The sequence below is a fragment of the Clupea harengus genome, chromosome 20, assembly GCF_900700415.2.
Source record: "Clupea harengus chromosome 20, Ch_v2.0.2, whole genome shotgun sequence".
Classification (NCBI taxonomy): domain Eukaryota; kingdom Metazoa; phylum Chordata; class Actinopteri; order Clupeiformes; family Clupeidae; genus Clupea; species Clupea harengus.
Window position 1 is genome coordinate 12,071,958 of NC_045171.1, and position 10,000 is coordinate 12,081,957.

Sequence of the window (10,000 nt, forward strand, 5' to 3'; positions counted from 1 at the left end):
CCCCATGTGTGATAATGAGATTGTGTTGTTGCCACAGGCAGCTGCGACACGTTCACTCTCACTAACATACTTTCACACACACACACACACACACACACACACACACACACACACACACACACACACACACACACACACACACACACACACACACACACACACACACACACACACAGACACAGGACCCCCGCACACACAGACATAGACACATACACACACACAGCCCCTGCTGTGGTGTGTTGACGCTGAGCTTCATTGGATGAGACGTGTAATTCCACATGCATAGAGGAAAAATTACAGCAGCAGATTGAAGGGAGAGGGGCATAGAGGGATGATTGAAGGGAGAGGGGCATAGAGGGATGATTGAAGGGAGAGGGGCATAGAGGGATGATTGAAGGAAGAGGGGCATAGAGGGATGATTGAAGGAAGAGGGGCATAGAGGGATGATTGAAGGAAGAGGGGCATAGAGGGATGATTGAAGGGAGAGGGGCATAGAAGGATGATTGGGGTGGGGTTGAGAGGAGGTGGAGGAGGAAGAAAAAGAGGAAATTGTAAAAAAAAAAATGATGAGAAAAAAAGACCCCAACAGTAAACATTAGTAGATCGACAGCAATGGATGGAGAAAGCTAGCCTGACGATGTCATACTCATAATTCTAGTCAGAATATGAGTCTGATATCGCTCCATTGGGCTGTGATTATGGGGCGTGTTTCAACCGAACCAGGAGAAAAAATGCCTCTTCGCTCAATTGGTTACCTACAACCAATCAGAACAACGTAGTATGTGACCAGGGCCAGCTGATAAATTAAACTTTTAGCGGATCCCGTAGGAAGGAAGGCAAAAACATCTTTTCGATTGACAAATGCCTTGATCGCGTTTCTCTGTTCCTCTTTCAAAATGAATGCACTGTCAATGTCTAAATGGACTCGAATCTATACATTTCAGCTCTCCAGCGGCAGCCTGTTTGTTGAAAACGAATTCAACTCGTGTGTTGGTGACATGCTTGATTACGTTACTGTTGATCATCTGTCCATCATCGTATAAAGCCCGCCTTGACAATTTGATTGGTCCGGCAATTTCTGTCCGAAAATAATTTCTCCCCAATGGAGTAATGCCAGACCGAACTTCCCGACTTCAAATGTTGTGGGCGGGGCTAAGTTCGGTCTGGTATCCAGGCTAGGAGAAAGCAGCTTCAACCCCAGAACACCACCAAAGCCGGTCAACCATCTCCAGCCCAGACAGGCTTACAGGGGCAAGGGCCTTACCCCCCCCCCCCCCACACACACACACACACACAGAGCACATCCACCCAGTCACTCTCTCACACTAAGGCCAAATTCACAGTCCAGGTGACAGTTGTCGCTCGACGAAAGAAGTTGTGGTCGATAGCGCTGTAGGGCTTTATAGCCCTGCTCCAGCGACAAAACATCGGAATAGATCATCTGTAGGTTCTATGTAAGCCTGTATGACAATGTAGCTAATGCTTGTTTACATTTTCTAAGGTTACATCTAATTGCTAAACTTAGTAATTTAATTATATGTCAAAGTGCATATTTGAGAGATTTAGAGGAAGGAACAAATATTTGAGTTCATGCTATCGAGGAGGAGAAAAATCAGAAGGTAAAGTGTAGAGATAATTAAATATGTCAAGGGTAGATAGTGGGGAATACCTTCTTGTTCAACAGAGATGGAGTACCTTCTTGAGGGAGATGGAAGAGGAACAGTTCTTTGGCTGCACACCGTGACCACGGCAACACTCCAGAATGTAGAACTTTGAGTTATTATCCAATCAGAGTGCGTGACAACGACACCCTTTCAAATTTTTTAATGGATGCGACACAATAGCAGACACATATTTTGTCTCTTGGAAGTAATTTTTTTGTTGAGCAGCACTTGTCGCCTGGACTATGAATTGGGCTTAACGTACAGGAGGCCGCTAGAAGCAGAACTGCAAAGAGTGCAGACCTTACTCGCTGACGCATAAAGAGACATGCTAGAGCCCAATGGTATAGCCATCTTGGCGAAGGCAGCAATTGAGCCCTAATTTTACTGATGGGCAACTAGCAACGAACAACGAGCAAAGTCCGCCGCGCATGAACTAATTATAGCTAATTTAATAACGAAATAATTTAGAGAATAATATTGTTTAATAATTTAAAATGATAGCTTTATTTCATGAGCAACAGACTTTGCTTGTTGCTTTGCTTTGACAGTGCTTCTCAGACTATGGTTTTCACAAGGGTCGTGTTTGTTACAATCCAACTGACAACCTGACAACACCACCATCACTAAGGTGCAATTAAGGCAATTAAGACTTAAATTAGTGAGCATCTCTAGCGCTAGTTCTAATCTGTTCCCACACTTGCAAGGCTCATTTTGTTATCTCAAAGCCACACACTTTGTTGTGGTGTCACACTTTAAGCCATTTTTACAGCAAAATGTCGAAGTACAACATCACAGGCATCGATTGAAACCTTCTGGGACAAAGATGTGAGGACATGGAAGTAGTCAAATGGCAGTTCAAAGCCTGCCTTTCCATGAGGTTTTTTTACTTATATTATTCCACAAAGTGACTTTTCTGTCTCATACAGATAACTATGATGAGGAACCCACCCAACCACCATCAAATCTGGAACATGAGGTGGAAATCTCTTTTTTGAATTTATATAAACTCGAACACTCCCAGCAAAAGTTTAAACGTTTATTACCAACTTTCCTGTGAGGCCCTGAATAGAAAACACACACAGCTTTCATACTTCTTAGTGATAACATGACTAATTTTTAAGTGTAAAGTTACTGTTGGGCAATGAGGCTTGTTGTTATAAGACTGCACCTGTGTAGCAGAGTTGCTCAAGGACATACATAACGTAGCTTGTATTCCGTAACTTGAAGGTAGAGGTTTCGACCCAGACTGGGAGGAAAAGAGTGGGGGAAAGCGTATCACTGACCACCTTATCTCTCTACAGCAGAATGTTCCAGTACAGAATAAAATACTCAAACAGCAGAGTGTTGGTAAGCAAAGAATAAAAAAAACTCTGCACATAAAGTTTTGTCAGCACAATTCTCAATAAATATCCATTACAGACATCGACGACAATTCTTTGTACAACATTTTTCTACAGTACTGAGGACCTCCATGACACTTCTGCTAAGCGCATGAATGCATCCTACGTCCGTGATTTATTTAAGTTGTGGAACAATCAATATCAAACAGTACGCATCATTGGTGTCACTATTGGTGTCACTTAATTTATTTCCTATTATGGGTTTGACAAGGAACATTGCACCATTATGAATAGGAATGTCCATTCTGTCCACTAGCTCTGTGCCTTGCACACCTTCTACAGAATCGTGCAAGAAATGTTCCCCCCTGCACTGTCCTCGCTGTGTTTCCGTAGACACACTGTGGGTTAGTCATAATGGCAAAGCCTCAGACCAGGTCAGGCCTGACCCACTGACGCTAGCTGAACACACCTTAGGGCTTTATCTTTTCATTTCATCACTCACTCTCTGTCTCTCTTGCTCCTTCTGGCTGTTATTTCCCATGTGAGGGAATAATCTGGCTGGTGCCATGTTTGAAGGACACTGTCAATGCAGACTACCGATTTTCCATGGTCTGACTCCCCTTTGGAACGTGTGGTGCTGCCTACTTATCCGTCGGCTTTCACCATTTAAGCACACACTGCTGAGCAGAACATACTTGAAATCTTAGCTGCATTATGCAAACCGGTCACAGGCACTGGAGCACGGTATAGGAGCAATCTAGCAATTTTCTATTGAAGCCATAGGGTGAACACAAAGAAGGGGAAGACAGGAAGGAAGGAACGAAGAAAGTAAAGGAGAAAGAAAGAAAGCAGAAAATCAGTGGGTGGAAGAAAGTACATACATGTGTTACATTGTATAATTACCCCTATACAATTAGGGCTAAACACTATACTGAACATTAACCAATCCTGAACAGATCTTCCCCATGGCATCATGTCCTTGCTCAAACTCTGCTGGTTGCATTGCCTTAACTAGGCAATGATGCACAAGCACAGACCACCTATTTGATTATTTATTTATCATGCACTGAGATTGAGGTGAGTGCAGTCTGCTTTCATGAACAAAATTACCCCCAAAAACCCTCATTTAAATAGTTTAGCTCATTCTAAATATCTGAGATTTACATCTGACCCGTGCTAGTGTTAATTGTTGTCAAAAGTTCGTTTTGACAAACTGTTTATTGTAATCAAAAGTTTGTTAATTTAATAAAGGACAAACTCAGGCTGTGATCAAATGTACCATTAATGCATTATTATTGAGGTAACAGTGAAATTACTGTTACATTGGTTCAATATCAAATAGCTCAGCTACTTAGCACCAGGGAACCTGTGGGATAGCTTTAGCAGATATCTATCAACATTCAAGTGGCACAAATCACACTCCACACAGCCTCAGCCTGGTGTCAAACACCCCTGATAAACAAGATTAATGACAACAAGAATGCATGCCAAACTGTGTACCCACTCAGATGGGCAAAAAGGTGTGCTAATATTGCATTATTATTCTCCTATAGCCTGAGCCCTGACCTTGGCTGCCCTAGCATGCTAATGAATGCAAAGATCCCCCATTAAATATTTAAACATGCTCATCAGTCACACCAGAGCGGCCATTTTAACCAAAGCTGTTTTCATTTGGGGGAATAAATCAGTGCATCACGCTGTGTGATTGAGAATAGATTCTTTTTTAAATGAGCTGATGTTTGAAAGCCCCTTTTTTATCATTCAATGTAGCTTTTAAGTGCTAATGCGAATGATACGAGGAAAAAGAGCTGACACGAACACTGGACACATTGGTGTGAAGTTGAGTACACTGAAGTTGTTTTTTCCCTGCTGAGAATCCATTACATGTCAGTTGAGTGTTTGATCAGGCTGGCTCAGACCTGAGATCTGGGAACCCGGTTATCGAATTAATGATGTTTACAGTAATCTTTTTGGAGCTTACCAATACTGTCAACCACAGTATTCTACCTCACAGACATGGACACATCTCCCAACAGTGTTCGCGTTGCTGCAGAGTTTCGCTGGAGACAAATCTGACATGATACGCCTACGCAATCAATAAACCAACTAAACTGCACATAATGCCATTACTATCCTTCAAACAATCCATCCATACTCGCAAGGTCCTTCATATCGGATCGTGTTATATCGTCTTTTTATTCAAAGACACTGATGACACTCAATATAACAACTGATATCCTTTTCTTTCACATCATCTTCCCACATCCACCCTGCTGCTTTTAAGCTTTTCCATTTTATGATGGATAAATAAATAATTTGAGCCCGCACCTGTCCAGTAATGAGTTTTTTCTTACATGGTGAAATGTAATCTGTATCTGACACCTTCAAAGAGTTTAATTCTCTCTTTTTTTGAGCAACACTGCATTCCTGCCTCCTACTCGTATGGTCATGGGAAAAGAATAACGCAATTCAAAACCTGTGGGAGTGAAACAGTTCATACTGTTACTAACATGTACTGAATGCTGATGAGGCACTGGGTGTAGAAATATATGCATGTTGTCTGTTTCCTGTAAACTGACCAATCCAGCTGCATCTCCCAGTCGGTGGGGGGTGCATATACATCTGCGGGTTGACTGACATGACCATACACTGCTATTCAACATGAATTTGGGCACTTGGAGCTGCTTTTCCCTTGGCAGTCCAACATGTTATAGACTGCAGCCAACTGGACGACGTCCACAACCAATTACACAAAACTCATCCCTTCCCCAATCTGAACAGTCCAGTAAGCCCATCACGTCGCTTGTCAGAATATAGGAAGGGATGTTCAACCTATGTTTCACGCTGTGGCGTTAGTGAATCAAAGTCTTTTCTTCTTCTAAGAGAAAAATAAAAGCTGCCTGAAGGGGGAACGTGGTAAGCCGTGCACTTGGTGAACGTGCCTTTGTAGAAATGTATGAGAAAAATATCTGTGAGGAGTTCCAAAAAGGATACATGCCGATTAGATGAATAAATGATGACTTCTCTCACACTTGGACCTTTGGTTCAGTGCAGTTGAAGGCAGGCTTCTTTAATATGAGGCATTATATTGCTGATGCAGGGTATGACTTCTTTTAGCAGCCATATTAAAGCATTTATGGGAGTTCCACATTCCACATTTATTGTAAGTGTCATTCCCGCTGTGTTGCCATTATCCTTTTTGAATTTATTTATATATTCATTTTTGTAAGGATTGTAATTCCATGTCCTTTTCTGTGAAATATTCGGACTAACCCATTCTACTGGGCTTGTCATAACTATTGTTTGAATTTCCATCTTTTAGTTTTTTTGTTTGCTTTAGTTTGTTTGTTTGTTGTTTTTGTCTGCTTCCTTGTTTTTGTTCTCCCCTTACCTTTTTGTTTGCTCTCCCTCCTGTTGATCTTCTACCAGTCAGGTTTGTGATTTCCCTTTGTCTTATGAACGTAAAGTAAAAATAAAGATGAAATTCTTTTCAAAAACGTGCCAACACCGCTAATGATTCACAGCTTGCGCACACATTATGCTGCACGTTATGTTACAGGTTACACTGTGCCAATTAAACAGTCATTGCGTACAGTACTGTAAGAGGCTGATAAAAACACATCATGTTTTGTTATATTTAATAAGCTTCTCAAAGGTTAATGAAATGTATTTCATTTTAAAACACATTTTACTTTAAAAGCTCTTAAAAAATAGTTTACTTTGAAATACCCTCTATGACCAGGTCTGTCTCCCCTACTTCTGCGAACTTTACAGACACGATTGAGTTGGAGTTTTATGATGAAGAATAACGGAATGAATAATACATGCAGTAAACAGAGAGAGAGAGAGGGAGTAGTAGTTAAAGAAAGAAAAAAAGAAAGAGAGGAAGAGATAGGGAAAGCCTAGAGAATGGATGCCTGTTTGATTTTGAATATTCGCACGCTTTTGTTGTCTTAGTTTGCTCAGTTGTTTACAAAGGGGCACAGTGGGATTGTGGGAATCGTAGTATTGATTACAGCCGAGGCACAGGGGGCCTCTTCTTCCCAGTCTGCCTGACCGACTCAAGACTCCCAGGATCTAGAGCTCTTTATGTTCTTTAATCCACAGTCTATGTCTCAGTGTGCCGGAGTCGATAGTCAATTCTCCACCTGGTCTGGGGGATTTCACTTTTATTTTCTCCCATAAGCCCCCCCCCCCCCCCCTCCCACCTCTCTGTTTCCGTCTGTCTTCCTCTGGCTGGATATCATGGTGCTTAAATGGTCCAAAAATGTGTGCTGCTACAAAAGACCACACAGAGGACACAGAGGAAACACAGTGGAACATAGTTATCACAAATGTCAGCCTACTGGGAATGTATGGGTGAATGTAAGGGTGTGGTTCTGGGTTGGGTGATTAGCGTGCTGTGACATTTATTGATTGTGGTGGCATTTATGTGTTTGCTGTGATCTTGCATGTTCACTACATATTGCGTGATCTTTTGTGCACCGTGTGAGTGGCATGGACTACCGTTTCCCACATAGACTTCCCATGAGCTGGCAAATCACCTAATCACTTCCACCTGGACTAATTACCTGGACTAATGATGAACTACCAATGAACGGGATCGAGGGGCAAGAGGACGACTATAAAAGGAGGGAGCTGCAACCACACTGGGTGCCCGGCGGGGACCACGAGTCAACGGACGAACGAACCAACGGACCAACGGACCAACGAACCAACGGACCAACGAACCAACGAACCAACGAGTCAACGAGTCAACGAACCAACGAGTCAACGAACAAGCGAACAAGCTGCAACGTAGAAGCAGACGAGAGCACGCCATCATACCGGAGAACTCCGGTTGTTGGGTGATCCACGCTCATAAATCCCTGAGCGAAGGAACGTAAGCTTTTCTTTTATCTTGATACATATTCCATGGTTACTGTGTACGTGGCCTGCGGAGTGCTGATCCCTTGCCCTGGTTATCCGAGGTCTGCCGTTTGCCGTTTCCGGAACCGACGAAAACTACACTGCTGAACCATTGGAACCACGAGAAGCCAACATTGTAGACAACTCAACGTTCACGATATCCGGCGCAAAGGAAAGTAAAACTTTCCCTCCTGATTCTATTACGTTGGATATTGTACTAATAGAGTTCTGATTACTTGTTGTACTGTGTTGTATGTGGAGGCCGCGACTGACGTCACTGGGGGAGTCCAGGGAATCCCGTCGGCTCGAGGGGGGCGTTGCCCACGACGTTACACCAAGCTATCCACATTGAACAGATCACGGCCCGGTTTTCTGCAAAGGGTTCACTGTTTATGACAGCTCGCAACTGAACTATCTTGTGGAGATTGCTTGGATTTTAAGATGCTTTTAACACTTAAATTATAGTCAATGTTTTAATTCCAAATAAAGATATTTATATACGGCTCCCTTGTGGTACTTCTGTGTCCTGGGCATTCCGAAAAATCTAAAGAGGCGGCCATACGGCTGACACAAACACACACACACACACACATACACACACACACACACACACACACACACACACACACACAAATACACAGACACACAAATATACATAAACATTCATGGCAAACAACATTACCTCCTTTGTACTAGGATAAAGAGTTACAGTCACATATCCTCAGAGGCTACTACTCTACCTTGAATACACAAAAGCAATCAGTGATGTGGGTGTGCCAGACTCAAACACACACTCAGAGAAAACACACACTGATGAAGACACACTCAGACACACACTCATGAAGACACACTCTCACATACAGAGAGAGACAGGGGGGGCAGGAGAAAGAGAGAGAGAGGTGGTATGTATGTGTGGTATGTGAATGTGTGTGTGGGTTTACATGTAACTTTTCATATTACCGTTTGATCTGCGTTTTTTTCCCCTCAGTGTTATATTACAAATTACTGTGTTGTTTTATTGTTCTTTATGCATTGGCAACACTGTCTCTAAACAGTCATGTGAATAAAACAACTTTGAATTTGAAAATTTGAATTAGAGAGAGAGAGTCAGTGTTCATGGGTGCGTCGGTATCAGCCCTGTGGGAGTGCTGACAGATGGCAACAGTGTTTTTCCATGCCTCTGTGACTAAGAGTAGAACTGCGGACCATTAATACACACACAGACACACATGCTCACACACACACACACACATGAATATATACAGAGTTACTCATGCATAATCATTAGGACATTTTGCGATGAAGTAGTGATTCAGTGTAGCTCTATGAGTGTGGATGCGTGTGAACGTACTGTATGCGTGTGTATTTCATGCGTGTTTATGATGTCCAAATCTAATCGTGTGTGTGTGTGTGTTCTGCCCCAGTCCTGTGAATACGTGTGTGGGGGGGGTGCACTCTCTTTGTGAATCCACTTTTCTCGACTGAAGAATGAAGCAGCCCAATGCCCCGGTCCTGTGAATATGTCTGTATGCGTGTGTGTGGGGGGTGCACTCTCTTTGTGAATCCACTTCTCTCGACTGAAGAATGAAACAGCCCAACGCCGCAGCGCACTACCCCCGCCACCTCTTCGGGGCTGCGCTTGCCCAAAGCGGCGTCCATAAACACAGACCCTCTCTCCCCGGGGAGCCATCTTAACTGCCCGCACTCTCCTCCAGCTTTACAGCAGCACTGAGAACCGCATAAAAGTGCTGAGCCCGGAGTAAAACTTTACAGTTGGAGAGGCTACACGGCCTCTCTCACAAAGCCAGGGGAAGTTAGCTATAGTGCCCAGATTCATATCTACCAACTCGTAGATCTGATTTATTAGGGTTAATGACCGAGTTTATAGTCCATTAAGTTATATGGAAAAGAGTGCAAGGTTGGCCAGTATGTGTTTGTTGCCAATAAGGAGCTTTGTTGGTAGGCACAAAGGTAAATTGCCTGTACCTCATTCATGAGGTTATGGGGGGGAGAAGGTGTGTATGTGCCTGACTGTATGTGCGAGCCTGTCAAAATTTAAACAGGGTGGTATGTGTGAGTGTGTGTGTG

The 10,000-nt window shown here is 43.1% G+C and overlaps 1 protein-coding gene across 3 annotated transcripts in view; it reads right to left on the bottom strand.

Moving 5' to 3' along the window:
• The window catches only part of spock1 (SPARC (osteonectin), cwcv and kazal like domains proteoglycan 1), a 204,303-nt gene that overhangs the window by 116,877 nt on the left and 77,426 nt on the right, over positions 1-10,000 (bottom strand). The window lies entirely within an intron of this gene.